Here is a 21,122-nt window from a genome sequence, read left to right as displayed (position 1 = left end):
TGCCCAATCCATAAACTCCTCTTTTGTATGACCATGTTGCCTCTCACCTAGCAGAAAGACCAGCTTCTCACTTTATGGAACTCACAAAAGTTTATTCTCTTCTCTGTTAGTCTATTCTTCATGCTGGTCACATGGGTGTATTTCAGAGCAATGCAGTTTCTCTCAGACTCTTAAATAACCAGAAAGGGCTCATATGCCATCTGTTTTCCAAACAATACTCTGGAACTTGTACCACAAAACAAGGTTTCCAATCATTTTCTATTTTAGCCTACCTAAGCCATGCATTGAAATGGACCTAAGGGAAGGATTATCCACTCTGATGTGGAGTCACCACATCTGCCCAAGTATGAATAGCAAAAAAAAGTGTTGGGAAAGCTTTTGGGATACAAGCTCCCAATCTCTCTTCCATCCCAATTAATAAGCCTTATTCTGGACTTGTTTTCTTGTTGCAGCAGTCTGGGTGCCCTGCATACAACAAGTCATTTGTGGAAGCTGCAAATGTGATTGGCATGGGCAGGAGGTGAGGCCCCTGCAAACAGAGGCAAATGGGATGTGCATGAGCAAGTTGACACAGAGGAGTCAAGCTGATAATGGATACAGCATCTCATTGTAGAGAAAAGAAAAGGTCACCAAAATAGTCATTCTACCTGGGACTTTCACTCCTGAAGCACGTGCTGCCTGACTGACAAACTTCACATTCAGGTTGGTTTTAAGAAGTGTAGTGACTTGCCTTAAGGTATTTTACAATACCAGTGCTAAAGGGCATTTTAAAAGGTATTCAAATACAGAGCATTACAGTGCTAGGAAATTGCCACAGAAAATTGGTACAGGTAAGTGGGACAAAGAAAGTCATTGCCTTGCAAATGAGTAAACAAGCTTGGTAGCTACTTGCACCAGATGTAAACATGCACGAGGCACCTGGTTAGTACACATGACCAAGGGGTTGTTGCACGGATATAAAAGCTTGTAAGCATGTACAATAAAGGTCTTCGTTCTACACCAGCAATGGAGTCCATGACTCTCCTGCCACACAGGTAGTCCTGCCTGTTAAAGCAGATCCAAATGAAATGTAATGTGATATTTTTAAAGTAAAAAAATGCTAGATCCTCACCAGAGACATGTTATTTTATCCTCTGTGCCTATTCCCCCCCTCTTCAGTTGTAGTTGTGTTGCTGAGCATAGCAAGAATAAAAGCCACTCCACTACGATGATCTCAAGGAGCTTCAGTGCAAGAGGCACAAAAATTCTATTCCTTGGTATTGCCTCACTTTTTCATCTCCAGTTAGCTGGTTGTTTTCACTCTACGTACATCATCAAATATTTATCCAACAGGCAACTCTTGCTAAAATTGAGAGATTTTGAAGGGTGAAAAGGGAGGGTTGCCTGTAATCCAGAATAACCTCTGCCAGTACTGCCAGCACTTCAGTCTGCTCTCAAGTGCAGAGAAGATTTGTTTGCTCATAGGCTTTCAACAGCAGTCCAAATTGTTGTTATAGTTATTGCTTTTAAGGTAAACAACTCTCTTAGTGCCTGGACTGACACTATATTTAGGTAAGGATGAAAGAACAGATCTTGTCCCATCTTATACTCCCCCTCAAGTGCATCCTCTGCTTCATTACCAGCCACTTTGCAAGGCTCCTTCTGGCAGCAGGAGCTCCCATCAGGCAGTCCAGAACTTACTGCCTGGTTCCACAGGCACAATTTTCCTGGCACTGCTTCTTCATAAATTGTCCAACTAGAAATGCACTTAGGGAGGAACAAGCAACACGTTTTGCAGAATCAAGCCAGTTTTCTTTTCTTGGTTAAATGTCACCAAACTGAATGATGAATCAAACCTTAGAATAGAGTGTGATTTAGGTGACACAGTTTTTCAATTTAGCTACAAATTGATTCAGGAAAGCTAGGTATATATATATATACACACACATATAGATGAACATGTACATTAGCTGCTGTTGAACATTGATACAAACTAAACACATAAAAATCAGATAAAAGATACTGAGTTTCTAAATGAATGTTTATTTTTTTAAGCAAGTACAAAAACCAAACCATTTAAACTGGTAGAAGTCTTATTTACAGAAAGCACTTAGACATGTAAAGCAGATCCATGAAGTCTGTTGTCAACAAGACAATTATAATATTTTAAATATTGCTCAAAGTTTTACACAGAATCATTTTTGTTCAGATTTCATCATGTCACCGGAACGCTGCCTGCTAAGTAACAAGGTAGGCAAAGGCTGAAAAAAGGACTGGAAGAAAATAAGCAGAGTGATTCCACCTTTCCTAAAGTACGGTGGCAGCCATCTTCATTGAAAGTTATTGTCAGTATGCATTTCAAGGCACATAACACAAAATACTACAGAGCCTGCTAATAACTTCAGAAACCCACTCTTGATTCCCTTAAGTAGCACAAAAACAAAACAAAACAAACAAACAAAACAAAAAATCAGAGAGCAATTTTTATAAAGCATAATATAACATAGAATAATTGAATCATACAACACCCTGAATTAGTAGAGACCCACAAAGACCACTGAGTCCAGCTCTGGGCTCCACACAGCACCACCCAAAGACCAAACCCTGTGTCTCAGCGTTGCCCAGACGCTCCCTGAACTCCGCCACTCGGAGCTGTGCCCACTGCCCTGGGCAGCCTGTTCCACGCCCTGTGGTGCAGCCCCTGTCCCTAACCCCGAGCTGCCCCTCCCCTGACACAGCTCCATGCCGTTCCCTCGGGCCCTGTCGCTGTCACAGAGAGAGCAGAGCTCAGCGCTGCCCCTCAGCTCCCTGTGAGGAGCTACAGCTGCCATCATGCCTCCACTCAGCTCCTCTGCTTTGCACTGAGCGCACCGAGGAGCCTCAGCTGCTCCTGACACACTTTCCCCGTCAGACCCTTCCTCATCTTTGTAGACCTCCTTTGGATGCTCTCAAATATCTTTATGTTCTTATATTATGGCACTCAAACTTGCACATAGTGCTCAAGCTGAGGCTACACAGCACAGGGCAGAGTGGGACAATTCCTTCCTTCACACAGCTGGCAGTGCTGGGCAAGATGAGCATGAGTGGCCATCAGTAAAGACTTGATTTCTAAGTAGTGGCTAAGTGAAACTGTAAAGTTGGGTCACCAGTTTGCCACTGACAATTTTTTTTAAGGCAAAGAAACTAAAGAAGTTTCTTCTTGATGTGCATTTTGCTGGCTGAACTATATAAGAGGGTTATTTACCTTAAAAACTACTACATCTTAAGTCTACAAAGATCCAGCCTCAACAAATACTTGCATACATATTTAATATAATGTTGTGAAGACAATTGGGCTGTTTGTATGCCTACTGCTGAGTGTGTGTCTTAGCATTTTCAGCACACAAGCATTCATCAGTTGAAAATGATTTCTTATGAATTTTAGAGATCTTCTTTCATTATTGTTTGGGAAAGGTGTTATGCAGCTCATTTGAGGATACTCTTTCTCCTAATTATGGTTCCAGAATAGCAGCAAATAGAAGCACTAGCAAGACATGAATTTTGGAAGGTCATTTAGCTAACAAGAAAGCTAAATAATCCTGTATAGTTTCAGTAGCTTATTATCCAGTTGTATCTGGATGAAAAAAAAAAAGAAAGAAAGAAAGAAAGAAAGAAAGAAATATCACTGTTTATTCTTTCACGTCCTAATACAAGCTTCATAATCCCCATAAGGTTTGAAGACATGCTAACCATTTGAATTTCCAGTTCAATGGTACCAGCTACCGTAGTCAAACTTCTCTTCTACTTCCTCCGGTATTCTGGGGAGAAGACAGAAACTGAGGGAATATTTTTATTCAGGTTAATCATATGAGAACTTTGAGGCAGACTGACTATTAGCTGACTGCTAGCTATACAAATGAAGAATTTGGCCCTAGAATATATGCAAGTTTTTCAATCTTTTTTTAATAAACTTTAAAGCTTAACATTAAGTTTAGCATTAGCTAAAGTTTTGCAGTTTTGCCTTGTTTTTGCCTGAAGTTGCAACTGTCAAAAATTCTCATTAACATTTTGGATTAACTTATAATGTTGACAGCAGAACAGCATTTGTGTTCTAGAAAAAAAATGAAAGTGTTTTCAAAATTCTGAGAAGTTCTTCACTGCTTTTGAAAACACTGCATGATCTTACATAGAACAAAACTGGAGTTAATGAGGCGTCTTCCAAAAACAGATCATTACCTAGCCATTATGGCTGTCTGAGAGCTATGCATTTGTTCACTAGGAAACAAATAGAAGTTAACTGGATCAATTGTACAGCACACATCTTTTGAAATAGTGTAACTTGAGTGTCTGAAGTAAAATACAATACATAATATCCCATTTATCTTGCATATATACGCCACATGGCAGATCTTGAAATATTAGTGTGTCTATTTAACCACTTGTTTTTACCTCAGAGTAGAATGTAGCACATAAATTTTTAATATGCTAAATGAAAAGTACAGTTTGGCTGTTCCTCCTTGTCTGTACTTACAAGTGCTTTTGCAGAAAATCCAAGTACTGAAATTTCTGGATGGAAGATGGCTCCATTAGATTACATTATTTGGAAATGCTTTGGTAGAACACAGAAAATGGCAGAAAGAGAATTGTTAATAGGTGTTAATAAATGTTAATAAGTCAGCAAAAGCACAATGTAAGAGGTCCAGAGAAGGGCCATGAAGATGATCAGAGAGGTAGAACACCTCCCATGTGAGGACTGGCTGAGGCAGCTGGGGCTCTTCAGCCTGGAGAAGAGAAGGCTCTGAAGGGACCTTATAGCGGTCTACCAGTACCTGAAGGGGGCCTACAGGAAAGCTGAAAAGGGATTTTCTATAAGGGCAGGCAGTGACAGGACAAGGGGAAATGATTATAAACTGGAAGAAGGTAGGTTTAGACTAGATATTAGGAAGAAATTCTTTACTGCGAGGGTGGTGAGACACTGGAACAGGTTGCCCAGCGATGTTGTGGATGCCCTCTCCTTGGAGGCATTCAGGGCCAGGCTGGACAGGGCTTTGAGCAACCTGGTCTAGAGGGGGCTGTCCCTGCTTATAGCAGGGGGTTGAAACTAGATGATCTTAAAGGTCCCTTCCAACCCAAACCACTGTATGATTCTATGATTTTTAATTTTAATTTTCAATGAACCTTTTTAGCAGTGAAATTAGTTGATAATTTAAAAAAAAAACTTCTATGAATTGCTCAAATAAATCACACTACGTTTTTTATAATTTTGATGTGAAGAAATGGGAATCTAGGAAGACTGGACAACTTTTTGATATATCCAAGAAGGTGAGAAGATAAGTTACAGCACAGAAATTTTCTTTTAAACAATTAAAAGAGACTGTTTAGTTTTTCCTTACAAAAAGAGTCAGCTTTCACTCGTGGAATTTGAAATAAAAGTTTGAGTTGTTCTTTTTGCAATCCTAATATGCTACACTGTTCCAAGAAGAAAATTGAATAAAAATGAGGACACATTTGAAATCCAGCACTATCTAGAAGATATTAAATTACACGGAGTCAGAAGTGCCTCCACACTTTTCAGAATGTTACTATCTCAAAATAGTTTAAGGAAAAATTTCAATACAAACTCAGTGCAACAGTTCAAAAGTTTGTGTTTCTTGATTCTCATATCTTTAACAAACTGAGGAGTACAGGCTGTTTTTTTTTCCCCAAGCTTCACAATCTCAAGATGATAATTTGAGTAACTTTTCAGATACTACAAAACTTAAGAATATTTCTGTTGAGATTCACCCCTTTAAGAAGATTTCATCATTGGCCTTGTATCTACACAAAATAAACAGCTCTTCAATTAGCATTCATGCTAAATTCCACTTTCTCAGGTTACCATGAAAAATGGTAATTCTCACTCTAAAAGGTCATCTCCTTTGCTGCACTCTAACATTTAAAACAAAATATGAAATTTTGGCTCAAGTAAAGTCCGTGGAAAACTACTGATTTTAAATCAGAGCTTTTATTATTATTATTATTATTATTTTAAATGAAAAAGGAACTGTATATATATATTTCTTTGTTGTTAACCTGCACTTCTGTTATCTTCATCCTTATAATCCACTACGGCTTGATCTTCTACACAGTATTTCAGAAGAAGTTCACATACTATGTACTATTACTACGATAGATTTTATTTCCTCATGATTTTTGTTCCTTCCATTTATTATTGAAACCATGACTATCTTTTATGTTGTCTGTACACCTAGAAAAATTATAACAGTGGAATGATTATTTTTATAAAGCCTAGCTTCCTTTGTCAGTATATAATTTAGAAAATCTTGCTTGAAAACTGCGTTCTCAATTTACGTAAAACTGTTTTTCCTATTGTTTTCTTCAGTGTTTTCTTATTTATATCATTTTGATGCATGGTATGAAGGTGATACAAGCCTCATAATTTATCATAGAGTTATTTAGTCTTAAATAATGGTAAGAAAGAGTGTGAAGAGGTGTAAAATTATGACACACTGTTTTCCATGTGAACGGCATTTGCCCATATTCACCCCTGAGCTAAAAGAAAATCCTTTTACTGTTTTGTGAATTTAATAGGAAAAATCCTTTTTTAAAAATCTGTGCAATTTTCCTCACTAACTGTGCAAGTTTCACTATGATAATGATGATTATGATGATGATGATGATTATTACTAATTTCCCCTACCAAGTATCAGGGGATTTTCTTGAGCTTTCTGATTTTTTTTCAAGGAAAAAGCTTGTGTCCACTTGACATGGAATGTAACACATTTCTACGCATACATCCTTGAAAGGGTTACTACAAAAATCTTTATCATTCTTAGAAGTCCACATATTAAAACATAAATGTGAATATGACTGAGAGAATTGAAGGTACTGTGAAATCTCTATCCATGTAAATATATATTCATGCACTTCTAGCTAAGACAGTAGAATTCTTATAATGAGAATGGGTTTTACATGAAGGCTTGTAGATATGATTCTATGATATTTTCCAGTCATTGCTGAGTATCTGCCATAAGATAGAAAAAGGAGACAGGGAAAAGTCCTAGTGGAGAGGAGAATGAGAAATTATAACAATAATATATATATATATATTTAGATCCAGGTGATGTTCAGCAGAATTGAATGTCTTTTTTTTTCGGGGGGGGGGGGGGGGTGGGGGGGAGGGGGAGAATTAATGGGTGCTAATTGCAGTTATAGAGCAGTAAGAAAAATCACGTCACATAATTTCAATTTCAGTTTACCAGCTTCTGCTGTGAAAGCATTTGATGTTGCTTTATTAATGTATTTAAATTTGAGAATTGTTCAACTTTCTTATACTTCTTTTGTTGTCAAGGTTAGAATTGGCTGTTTTTCTTTTATTGTACTAGATATTTCTACATTAAAATAATAAAAGAACAAGCTGAATTCAGAATTTTCTGTGCAAAACAGTACTTTGAGGATTGAGAATGACCTGGTTATGCTGAAGACTTAACAATACCATGAATGGAAAACCAAGACATTTTACTTAAGAGTGAGTATGTGGGTGGAAATTTCTAGTACTGCCTACTGTTCCTAATGGAAAAAAAGAATACCAAAGCAAGATTATTTGTAAATTGCTTATATATCATGACTGATTTAAATAATGACAACTACGTGTTTATGCTATATTATCATATTTCACAAATGTTCAAAGCTATGAGTAAGCCTTTGAGTACTCAAATTATGAGGACTGAAGAACCTTTTTATGCCTCTCACCTCAGTGCTGTCCACTTTCATAGTGAAGCCAGAGCAAATAACAGAGGTTTCTCCTACATTTGTAAAAATATTTGCTGTTTTTTAACATTCTGAAAAAAGAAAGAAGCAAGGAAAAAGGACTTAATGGAAACTGGCCAATACATATAAAGTAGGTAGAACTTTCCTAACTATATTGATATGGTACATACATATAAATTCGAGTTGACCACTGTGTAACTCTATATGCTGTTCAATATTGCAGTTATACATACATTGTAGTCTTGACTATCAGAATTCTCATACACTGATTCTTCAGCTTCTGTTAATAAAAGATGGGCAGGCTGTTTTAGGGAACTATGTAAGAACCAATTGGGCAGGATATCTCTTCTGTCAGACATATATATACAACAGTAAGAAGTAGAATTTCCCTCAGCTCTCAGTTCAGGCTAAAAAGAGGAGTCTGTTCTTCTCTTTATTTTCCCAGGCATGCCAACAGAAAAAGGAATAACACTGCTGAAGAGTCTGTGTTTGATATGCAGCATTATGTGTTAACATACAGTATATATTTATGACAGTGGAAAAGGGGAAGTTTCACTTGAAACATGCATTAACATCTTACATATTATGAAACTGTATGTAAATAAGAGTGTACATGCCATGCTGATATACTGCAGGAAGATATTTTTATGAAGACCTACCTACAAGCTATTGCATCAGTTAAATTGAATCAAGGTATTGGAAGTGAAATTTGGAAAGCCCTTCCATGCAATACAGAGGATTTGAGAAATTTCACCACACATTTTCTAGAGTTAAATAATCAGCCCTTTTTAGGCCAAATGAACAAGATAACACTTTTATTAGCTCAGCCATTTTAAAGGCACTTTAAAAATGTGGACAAGCCTTTCTGTAATCCAAGAGTATGCAACTTACCATGTGATCAGTCAGAGAGGCATGGTAATATCGCTAAGATTTGGAAGGAGCTATATGAATAACAAGGAAGACAAGCTATGTGCAGATCGGAGAGACATCTGCATAAGTCCTGAGGGAACTGGATAGACTGAAGCTGCGGGAGTTACTTCATTTTGTGAAGTGCCTATTGCTGCTGGAGCCAGCAGGGATCCCCACAGTGGTGCAAAAATAGCGTGGGATGAACATGCGGAAGAGGAGGCCGACAGCAGGAATAACCACATTTCGGTTCAGCCTGCAATTAGACTGGTTTAGCACAAAATGAAACTGCAGAACTATACGACTCTCATTAGAGCACTGTCTCAAACCTTCGAGCGCTTGAAGCGTAAATGTTCTTGGAGCTCTCATGAAGTTGGGGGGAGTTATTTCTGCTTCATCAGAGAAGAACTGTGACACAGAGCAGTACCTTCTCCTCAGTGTCAGCAAAGCTCATAAGAGCCCACTAAAATACATTGCAGCCAAGTATCTGCAAGCACTACTATTGCTAATGCAGCCTTTACTGATATAAATCTTATTAGCTCCTCAAACAAAATAACACCTATCAGCTGAATTTACTGTTTCTGGCCTAAATTAGGACTTCTACTGACATTAAAAAGATAGTTGAAGAAATATTTCAATCCTTACCAATGTTAAGGTGTGGTTTCATAGCTACCTGGTGCTGGTTTAAACATCTGTCTCACCTGTGTATCACACTCCCACCCTACCCCTTATACTCTGTGTACATATTCCCAGTGACATCCTTTGTGTCTCACCAGGTAATTCCAGACCAGATCGTTAAGTGAAGCAATTTCATAGAATTAGTCATTTAACTCATCCTTGGGGTCATCTTTCCCCCAGACTGCTTTGTGCCAGTAAGAAGACAGCAATAGGGATGCTGGGAGGGTAGATTGTGTTTTTCAGAAGCAGCACAAGTTTAGGTAATTTTAAAACCGTCATGTAACAGCACTGTTATTTTACCAGTACAAAATGTTTGGATCAGGCAACCCTCATTCTTCTGAATATAGCAATTGACACATATAATCGATACACTTTGACTTATCCTCCAGAGAAATAAAATACCTTGTGCAAGGTCCCAGAGGATGCCTGTGGAAGAGCTGCAAGCAGAGCAGAAATCTTGCGAGCTCTAATTCTTGTGATACATATCCTGCAGAAGGCTTACACTTCTCCAGCTATAAAACATTTATCACCCCTTATTTTGGTATCTGAGGACTTTTTTGTCATCTTTTTAGAATGTTCATCTCTGAGCAAAGATATTTGTAATAAATACCCCAGACGGGGAAATCCAGTGGTGCATCAGACAGCTTACTGAAAGTGCTCTGGTGATAATTTGGGGATTTATTGGTACTCTCTTCTAATTTTGATGCAGAACAATTTTAATTATTTTTTAAATTTATTGTTAGAAAGTTGAATGGCAAATGAGAAGCTCATTCAGCTACTGAGCGGAGTGGGATGCATTCCTCACACGTGATAATGAATCACTTGGGGGAAGAACAGCTGCATATGACTCTCATAGCATAATAAACCAAAGGTTCATCAATTCCAGGTGCAACAATTTCCAGTGTTAATATGCAATAGAACAGAGAGTTGATTTTGACTTTACAGGATTCTCTGAATAGCCTAGAAAAAGAGTAAGTGGCAACAGAATTTCTAGTTTATTTTTGAAACCAGCTGACCAAGGAAGTCCAGATTGCTGTGTAAATTACATGACTTCTCAGACAGAAAAGAAATGTTGTGTGTGTAATCACTTACTTTACTAAAAAAATGCACCACGGCCTTTCTTTTAATCTCATGCTCAATGAGTATGGAGCTAAAATGTTTTCCATCTGCTCTTATTTTCTTCAGATAATGTCACTGGAGTTTCACAGATGGAGGTGCAGACATCAGGAAAAACCTACTTGAGCAAAATGATAAAACCAACCATTTACAAACAAGTTGGAGGAGAAAACAGTGATGCAACGGCCATGAATACTGTTTTACAGCTTCTTTTTTCAGGTGTTAGCAGTCACTGTAAGATATTTTTATATTTGTTTTTCATCAATACATTCTGCAGAGTGAATTTTTCTCCCTAGATACTGGATTCCTTTGATAGTAATTTCTAATACTAAGAATCCATAGTAAATACGCTTCACTGGGTAGAAGACAGTGACCGTCTGTGAGAAGACTAATAGTATCCATGTGCTCATGTGAAGGATTTACTTTCAGTATTCATACAACAGGAAATACTGAAGGAAGTAAAAATTGAATTACTGCCGGCAGTAATTTCCAGAACTTCAGTTCAGGCAACCAGTTTCCAAGTATCTCAGGATGAACTAAGTATAGATTTTAAAATAAAACAACGTTTAAGCAATGCTGAGAGATTATTAATTTTATCATCCAGGCTTGCTACAGTGGCAATTTTTTTTGGATTCTCTCATACTTCTACTAACCCCACGTAGACTTTCACTTCTGTCATGTCATAACATCTAGAAGAAGACATTGTGCAGGCAGAAACCAGCATGTTTAGCTGATAGGAGTTGAAGTGTGGACCTGAATAGTCTCAGAAATAGCTCCTGCTGAGTGCCCTGGCACCAGGATTTGGGGCAAGAAGAGCAGAGTAGCAACACTCCCTTTTCTCATCTGTGCTGTAAAAGGAGAAACCTTTTTAAAACTCCAAAAGTTCAGCAGAACTGGTTCTCGTTTCTACTGCTATTCTTGGCTCCTATCAATGCAGAAAAGAGCCTTGGATATCTTTCAGATTCAGACTTAAGACTTCAGTTTTTCAGAACAAAAATAGATGAAGTATTTTAATACTCCACAGTGTAATTCCATGTCATAAATGCTCCTGCTGGAAGCTTATGGCTCTGGAAAAATTGAGAAGCAATCTACTCTGTACGAGGTGGCCACAACTTTACGACTTCCAAATGATAACACCACCTGCTAATTGGAATAGATGGCTGTGAATGTGATGGATCATATGCAGTACCAGATGGCATTTTGTACTAGACAGCACCTAGATAATACAGAAGGTAGGGGGAACAGCTTGATATGCTGGCAGCTGCAGAGGAGAGGGAGCAGCACTGGTTGTGAAGCTGCAGGTTGCTGTCCTCACTGGATCATCCTGCAAAGCTGGAAAAGGCTGGTGTAGCCAACATCACCTCTCTGTGAAGAGATTCTTGCTCCAAAAGCATTTTTCTTCTTTATTTTTTTTTCCCTCCCTTGTCAGGCAGGACGAAAGCTCTGACTGGTCCTGTCTCTGACACCACACTGAATCCCAAAATGCATTCAAGGTGCACAGGCTGCCAGACTCAGCAGCAGAGCCCCCCCACTCACCTACAATAGACAGCAGGGACTTTGAAGTCTCCTGCGTGGGGCCATCCCCTCTGAGATCTCTCCCCAGCCAGGGTCCCCAGATCCCAGGCTCTTGAGGAGGGAACTAGGCTGCCATGAACAGCCAGGTCTGATTTATAAGGGGCCTGCAGAGAGGGCTGAAGACCAGCCCAGGGATGATTTGTATCCTCAGAGGGTACCTTTTCAAAACTAAAAAAAGAAACAAACAAACAACAACAACAAACCAAAAAAACAACAACAAAAAAAACTGTGTAGTAATAGTTTTCTGGCCTGACTATTGTCACTTTTTCCTGCTTCCATTGGTAAAGTTTTCCCCAAGGTACCATATAGCAAATGCAAACGAGCACTGTGCAGCTGTGCTCTTCTGTCCCTCCATGCTTCTTATGCCTGCTTTGGTGTGACTGATTGGTAAAGAAGTTGGGTAAACAAGCTACACGCCAGATGAAATTTCCCTTTCATCAAAGATATTCCCAGCTGGACAGATGCTGCCAGAAGCTGACTATTTTATGCTGCCTAGGCAAAGTAATGGAACTGATTCAGTGGAAGGGATATTGGCCTACATATTTGCTATTTAAATAGCTTTCAAATTTAAAGGGATGAATGAATAAAAAGCAAGCAATGTAAAATAATTTAGTGTTACTAGGAGACCTCAGTGTGTAGAAGAGATAGAGAGGATATAGTATATTCAATTGACAAAAAATTTTCAAAGAGTACATGAATAGCAAAATATGGTGTCTGCAATTCCCAGACTTCAATCTAAGACATTGTTTTGATAAATCACAATATTCTTTAGATAAAATATTGACTATTTTAAGTTTGATATACAGTCACAATAGAAGTTGGTACTGGTAGGGACTTAAATCCTTAGTTATTTTTGATGAAAATGGAGATAGAACAAGACTGAATATAATGGCAGACAATTATGGGAACTATTAGAGTGGAGATATATTTATGAGTTTTTTTAAACATATATTTCACGTCCCATTTCTAAATTCTTTAAGAAAAAAAAAAAAAAAGCACGTTGGATTGGCTGGACTGATTAAAACTGTCAAATCCATAGCTATCTCTTCCTTTTTACTATTTTATTACATATTCACACAACTAATTGTTTAGTAAGCTTGCAATAACTAAGATTCACCTGAAAAAACAATCTTCAAAATCATAAAATACTACCATTCTTGGTGCCTTATGAACACTTTTTATTACTACTTCTTCTGTCAAGGTGCTGATAATTCGTATCCACCCTTCAGTTTTTTGTTGTTGTTTGTTTGTTTTGCAAATGCATTGATGCAAAAATGTGAACTAATCTAGCATATCTTAAACTTAGTAAACATCTACTGTAAAGCAACCTGAGCACTGCTAAAATTTCCAGCACTTAGAAGAATTCAACCCAAGAGGAACTTGTATGGGAACTGTTGAATCACGGCCTGAACCTCTGATTGACCACCTGAGGTGAGCAGTGAGTCGGGCACAGGTGAATGCAATTTCACCTGAGTGACCGGAAGGGGTGGAGCCTACCCCCCCCCCCCCCCCCCCCCCCCGCCCTAGACCCCATTTAAGGGCTGACTCCCAAGGAGGAAGGATCTTTATCTGGAGATTGCCCCTCTTAGAGCCCTTCTGTGAGCCCAGGATACAGGTAAGCTTTTTTTTTTTTTCATTACTCCTCTGTAAATGTGATATCTCTCTCGTCCTGTCTCTGTATATCTATTTACCTTACAATCTGTATACCTGTTTGCCATACAGACTGCAGGTGATTTTACCAGTTGAACAAAGGAAAGTTTTGCCTCAAAGAAAAGTTGAAAAGGAAAAAAAAAATGGAATTATAACTTAAGTAGTTTGAAAATTAAATATTGATTCAAACCCCTGACTTAAAACATTTTCCTCTGAAAGGCTATCTACAAGGGAAGGGGTACTACAAGAAAGAGAGATGTGAGAATAGCAAGATAATCACACATCGGAGAAAAGGGTTAGTACTGGCATATTAAAACTGTGTAATTAAAAGGAAATCTTCAGTACATTTATTTTTGGCAGGGACTGGCATCTTCAGTTTCCCCTAGACTTCATTTTTGGCAGTTCTCTGTAATAAAGATTATTGACTGCTAAATAAGAGGTGAGAGAAAATATTAATATGATGATAACATTGCTATAGACAGCTCATGTGCAGAGCCCTTAACTTAGTTTTTGAGATAAAATATCTTGGGTTACCTCACCACTTCCTGCTAGAGGTGACCTCCTAGCTGGAGGACCATGAGGCTGCCCTGCCTGACTGCCAGCTGGCAGTACATTGGACACATCACTATTGCTCTTCAAAGTCTCTCTAGGAGGACTTTCCTTTATGCTCCTTCCCACCAAGGCCAATGCCAGGAAGACTGGCCTGCACATACTGCCCCCTGGCAGTGGGGAAGAAAGGTGCACAAGGCAGATCGGTTGAAATCAGCCCCAGCCCACCAAGGTAACAGGGCAGTCCAGCGTGGAGGTAATGTGCCATCACACCTCACATCCCCACTCTGCTTCTAGCCAAGCCAGCCCAGTTTGTGTCACAAGCAACATCATGTGTTTTCACAGATAATTTAATTTAAAAAAAAAAAAAGATGAGTTCTGTGCCACCAGATAAAAACAGGAAGTAAAGGAAGGGAAAAAGATTTACACTTTTCATGGTTCATATTGCTTAGTCATTAATTCATTGCTTAGCTCAGTTTTTATAGAATCATAGAGTTGGAAAAAACCTTCAAGATCATCTAGTCCAACTGCACACCTATCACCAATGTTTCTCCACTAAATCATGTCTCTTAGTATAGCATCTAAACATTTCATGAACATCTTCAAGGTCAGTAACTCAACCACCTCCCTGGGCAGCCTATTCCAGTGACTGAACATTCTTTCTGAGAAAATATTCTTCCTAATATCCAGCTTGAACCTCTCCTGGCACAACTTGAGGCCATTCCTATGGTAGGAGAAGAGGTTGACCCCCACCGCACCACAGTCTCTCTTCACGTAATTGTAGAGAGCAATTAGGTCTCCCTTGAGCCTCCTCTTCTCTAGACTAAACAAGCCCAGTGCCCTCAGCTGCTCCTCATAAGACTTGTACTCCAGACCCCCCACCACCACCTTCGCTGTCCTTCTCTGGACACTCTCCAGGGTCTCTGTGTCTTTCTTGTAGTAAGGGGCCCAAAACCAAACACAGTACTCAAGGTGCAGCCTCACCGGTGCTGAGAGGGACAATCACTTCCCTGCTCCTTTTGACAACGTGATTTCTTATACAAGTCAGGATGCCATTGGCTGTCTTCATTACCTGGGCATGCTGCTGGCTGATGTTTAGCCAAGCATCAATAAGTGCTCCCAGGCCTGTTCCTTCCATATAGTCTTCCAGCCACTCTGCACCAAGCCTTTGGTGTTGCCTGGGGGGTTGTTGTGGCCAGGGTGTAGGTCCTTGCACTTTGTCTTGTTGATCTTCATCCTCTTTGGCCTCAGCCAAGCTATCCATCCTGTCCAGATTCATCTATAGGGCCTTTCTATCCCCAGGCAGATCAACACCTCCCACCAATTTGGTGTCATCTGCAAATTTACTGAGGGTGCACTTAATCCCCTTGTCCAGGTCATAAATAAAGATATTATACAGGACAGGCCCCAATACTGACCCCTGCCAAAACTCTATTCACCAACACCCTCTGGGCCTGGACATCCAGCCAGTTCTTTGCCCTGGAAAGAGTGCACCTGACCAAGCTATGGGCTGACAGCTTCCCCAGGAGGATGTGGCAGACAATGTCAAAAGATTTGATGAAGTTCAAGTAGACTACATCAACAACCTTTCCCTCATCCACCAGGCAGGTCACTCAATCATAGAAAGAGATCAGGTTGGTCAAGCAGGACCTGCCTTTCATGAACCCATGCTGGCTAGGTCTGATTTCCCACTTATCCTGCAAATGCCATATGATCTCACACAAGATGATCTTTTCCATAACCTATCCTGGTACTGAGGTCTGTATTTACTGGGGTCTGACAGGTCTGTAGGTCCCTGGATCCTCCTTCTAACCCTTTTTGGAGATGGCAGTCACACTGTCAAGCCTCCAATCTGCATATTTTGGATTCTTCCCTTAGCTCTTTCACATCTCAAGTTCAGTTTAGTTCAATTTCCTTCTTATCTCATTGCCTCTTGAGTTAACGTGTCTTTGTAGACCTTTTGCTGCACTCTGAGGCATAAGAAGTTGCTCATAGAATCATAGCATATCCTGAGCTGGAAGGGATCCACAAGGACCCCTGAATCCAACTCCTGGCTTCACACAGGACCACCCAAAAAATCAAGCAGTATTTCTGAGAGCACTGTCCAAATGTTTCTTGAACTCTGGCAGCTTTGTTCCATGACTACTGCTCTGGGGAGCCTGTTCCAGTGCCTGATCATGCTTTCAGTGAGGAACTTTTTCCTGAGATCACTGCTATTAAGAATGACTACCACCAGTAGTCAAGACAACTGTCCTGAAAAGGTGTGCATGCTTATCCTTTAAGGTATTGAATTAAAGTAGGAGTTTTAACACAGAAAAGACAGTCTGCTCCAGGTGCTAGTACTAGGCAAAGGGAATCAAACTGGGATCCAACCAGCAGGGCAGTATTGGGGTAGATGTTATACTGCCACCATGTAGCAAGATAGAATGGTTATGCCCTGCTCCAGTGAACCCTGCTGGTGTACAGTTCTAGCCCACAAAATGGAAAAGAGATTAATTCTTCAAACAGCCACAGTGTAAATCAATGCCTGTATTATATCAATCCTTTTCACGTTCTGGGGGCTCCAAAGTAAGGGCCTTCAGCTATAACTATGCTTTGTAGATCTGTAGAGCAGATGCTTTTCAGGAAATTTAAGTGTTAAACCATCTTGAAGCATAAAGAGCATCACCTAAAAGAGTAGAGGTCTGAAATATGTACTGCAAATAAAATAATTCAGTCACAGCATTACCCGTCTTAAAAATTCTCTGCCTCTTTCAAATCATAGCAGGATCCAAAAAGAAACAAGTTTCACACTCTGTAAAATACAGTTTATGGTATGCTTCATGACATATATAAGAAAAAAAAAAGATTTATGCTTTAAGTCAGTGTCTAGAAAGAATAATGAACCTACAGCAAGAAGTGCCACCCTCAGAAATAGTACAGTTCTTAGTTGTCCTAAAAACTGGCAGGGTGTCATCTCATTTTTCCATTCTAATAGAAGCAGACAGAGGATTAAAATGAACAGAAGAAAAATGTTAAGTAGAACAGATGTGACTCGGGCTCAAACCAGAGACAGATCGATTATCTTGTGACATACTGGAAAGGCTGGTAAATAGAGGTATGTTAAACCACCATCTAGTGCACGAACTTGTAAAAAACTGATATTCTCCAGAACTATCTGCCTCAGCCCAGTATCCTCCTCAGAACATCATTTATGCTGTGCTTATCTTTGTTAGGCTTATGAAATCCAATAAATATCTCAAAAGAAAATTTATAGGGCATCAAAGTAATAAATATCCTTCATCACCAGTTGTACATACATACCTTTCATCCCAGCTAGGAAGGCTAAACTCTTCTCAGTTAGACAAATGGCTTGCAAGCACTGATGTCCTGTTTACTGTTGAAGTCAGTTCAAGTGCAAAGCTGAATTTTAGGATTAAACCTGTCCATTACAAAAGTTGCTGTAGCAACAGCTGTGTTTTAGTACTGAAATGTTAGTTTTACTATGGCTTTCTCTTTCATTTTCTGATCATATCCAGTAACCATTTCATTGGGTTGAATGTTTGGGAATGTTTGGTGATTCAATTTCAGTAATTTACATAGCAGCTAACCTAGTGACCCCGAGTTCTGTTTTTTTATTGAAAATAATGCATTATAGCCCTGACCTGTGCATATCAACCTCATTTGTGTGATATATTTTGATTAAATGTTTTATGCAGAATCAAAAAATTTAAACTTATTTTGTTTTATAGATTTCAAGCATAAAACCAAGTATGAAGAAGAAACAAGCAGACAGCTCCAAGTTCATTTTTCTTCTGACTGAAGTGTCCTGGCCAGTTCAGACGCCTCTTAGAAAAACAGGTAGATTCACTACTGATCAAATTTCAGACTTTGCCATTTAGCTCTGCATCACATTTCAGCACTTTTGTTCCATGAAAACCTCTCTGTGTTATTAACACACCATTAACAGTTCTCTCTTCTCTCCCACACCACTGAAACACAAAGGTTCCAGATGCTGTTTCAACAAGTTTGTCTAGGCCGTCTAACTGAGAAGTGTAACATCCAGGAGAGTTTACTGGCATTTAAAACTAGCAGAACTACAATGATGCAAACTCTCTCAGACATTCTCAGTCAAGGCCAGCACAGGCAGTGCCCACTGTGCCAGTCAGATTTGGTTTGAAGCAGTCTTGAATACATTTAGCTGTTTCCATTCTCTCTCTCCTCTTCCCCTTCATCTCCCTTCCCTCTCCTACAGACATGCTCCAAGATCCATGACTGCCCAGCTGTTGGAAAGGTGCAGCCAGCACAGCCAAGTAGGCCCATGCCATGGTGGCCTGCTCTGCCTCAGGCAGCGCAGCTATTGGCAGCACTTGCAGGACTGACAAGCTGTTGCAAAGGTCTGTCACCCATCTAACACCAGTAGAGCAGTACTACCAGCATCTCAGATCCTGCTGTAAGCTCCTGAGATGCCTGTGTTTGTGTGCCTGCTGCCAACATTCATGTTGCTACCTCCTGGGAAGAGGGAAGGGCAGAAGCATTCCTTGCTGCATCACTTGGAGCAACATCAACCTCATTAATTATTTTTTCAATGAGAGGAACATCAAGAAGAATGACGCCACCCAGCCTAATTAATTTATTAATCTTTGTATTGAATTGTTAATCATATTCTTAAGTGCTTTTCATTTCAGCTTGAATGTTATTTTTAAAATACTCACATTTTGCTGATATTTTACAGTACACTTCTTCAAGATGACTGGTTACAGCAGATCTATTAATAACTTCTTAATGAAGTGAGAGTTTCTTAATATGTCTTAATCTGAGCTGTGCTAAAATTTCCGTGTGAGAGTAATTAATTTAGGAACTTCAGATATGGTTTTCATTTAAATAAGATTAAGTGAGTGATCTGAGTTTTGTGCATCTGCACAGATTTCTACTTTAAAAGGAGTTTTACAATATCAAATATAACAATAGTAGGTTTCTTGCCTATTGTTTATTTACCTTGAAGAAACAGAAGCTGTCTGTTTAAAAGGATATATTCTTATTTTCTTTTTGTCAGGAACATGTTCACAATGTTCTCTCTTCCGTTTCTTTCCCCTGAACAATGCTCTAGACATTGCTGATACGCAGCTATGGCATTCACAGGCATATTAAAGTTATTTACAAAATTGTTGGAGGCAGTTACAGTCTGGAGTATACGTCCCAGAATATATTGCCTTTAGAAACACAAGTTACAAAGTCATTTCCTCTAGTTTAATCAGCCCTGAGATGTTTCGAATGGCATTGCATAAACAAAGCGAAATATTAAACAACATCCTCCTTGTTTCCCTCAGTGAATGAATAACCCTGTGTTTCCTGAGGGAGAGAAGCTCCATAAGACCTGAAAGAAAATGAAGTTAAAGGATTACAGTATGACCTTGGAAGAAAAACTGCAATCAGGGTATTTCAACATTTCATTTCATCTTCAATTAAAAACACCTTGAAAACTGGTGCTTTCTGGCTCATGGAGGAGTGCTTGATATTTAAAAGTAAAGCTGCATCCCATTTTGATCTGTTCAATGGAAATATTATCACCACAGTCTATTAATTTAGATATCTGATCTGTATTGTGAGAGAAAAACCAGTTTCCTTCTTCCTTGTAGGACGGTTTTATCAGATGATAGGAAAAAAAAGTCAAGGGAAGAAAAGAAAGCTCTACAGACAAATTGAAAGAGCCTTCCAAGAAAGCTCATGTGTAAAAATAGTTTCGGGAAACAGCAAACCCCACAGGCTTCAGCTCATTTCACTAGATCCAGCCTGATGCACACTCTCACATCAATGCAAACAAAAGAGGGGAAAAAAAAAATAAAAATTTTTAGCTCAGGTGTGTGATCCATCAGTTCATTCTTTATGCAATCAGCATGTTTCCAAAGGCATTTTTCTCATTAAGAAAATCCTGAGTGGGTTGCTTCATATTCTTAAGAATATCGTTCATGTCATAAAATAAAGGGAAAGGACCACATGGTGCAGCACAGTTTTTGTTTTTTGAGTAAGAGAAAATGTGCCAGAACGCTACAGGAAAAATAGTAAGGAAAATTTTCCTTTGCTAAAATTTATTACTTATGGTGGCTCTAAATGAACTTACAATGGACTGGGGGGGGTGGGGGGGGGGGGAGGAAGGGAGGGGTGGTGGGAAATAGCAGAATAGAAACATAAAATTCTTTGCTGCTGTTAGGATTCCCTGCCTTTCTTCTTCAGGATAGAGATTTTTAAAGTATTTTTTGTATATTAAAAGAAGATAGAATATACTGTTATAGAAAGATAAACAAGTCAGTGTTAATAATTAAAAGCCTTGACTTCAAGACCACTGATCTGTCAGCTTCTGTTCTTGTCAAAAGTCAGAGGTGAAGTTGCAGTACACACAAAAGATAAACAAAGGTGCAAGACCACAACTCTCTGATCACACATTTTCACCCACAGTTGATTTAATGACAATTATCATTCTTGTTTATGTATGTCCTTGGAGTTGAGCTGTACATTTATTGATACATCCTACCTAAGGATGTTCAAGTGCAGTGTGACTATATATATGGATGTATGTATACGATCTTATAAAAAAATGTTTTCTATGTAGGGGAATTGTAGATGATCAGTTACTGCACTTCTCCTTGAAAACACTATTTAAGATAGGACCAATACACTTTTCCCTTTAGGAAAATCTGCCACGTCCCTAATCCCAGGTGATCTATGAAGAATGATAATCCTATAAGCACAGAATAACAGTAGCTTGGATTGGAAGGGACCTCAAGGATCATCAAGTTCCAGCCCCCCTGTCACAGGCAGGACCAACAACCTCCAGGTCTGATACTAGACTAGGTTGCCCAGAGCACTATCCATCCTGGTCTTGAATGATTTGTACCATGTCACATAGGCAGCTTGGTAGGGTTACTAGTTACTGCCTTCCC

The 21,122-nt window shown here is 39.1% G+C and overlaps 1 long non-coding RNA gene across 1 annotated transcript; it reads left to right on the top strand.

Annotated features, from left to right (window-relative positions):
- Nucleotides 1-457: 457 nt before the first annotated feature.
- LOC121107835 lies at nt 458-11,026 on the top strand. Its single transcript, XR_005842233.1, has 3 exons — nt 458-702; nt 7,344-7,486; nt 10,498-11,026. It is a non-coding gene; the product is annotated as an uncharacterized LOC121107835 (long non-coding RNA).
- The last annotated feature ends 10,096 nt before the right edge of the window (nt 11,027-21,122 follow it).

This window comes from Gallus gallus, chromosome 1, assembly GCF_016699485.2.
Source record: "Gallus gallus isolate bGalGal1 chromosome 1, bGalGal1.mat.broiler.GRCg7b, whole genome shotgun sequence".
Lineage (NCBI taxonomy): Eukaryota > Metazoa > Chordata > Aves > Galliformes > Phasianidae > Gallus > Gallus gallus.
The sequence above is the reverse complement of the archived record's forward strand: the minus strand, read 5'-3'. Positions and strand labels throughout refer to the sequence as shown.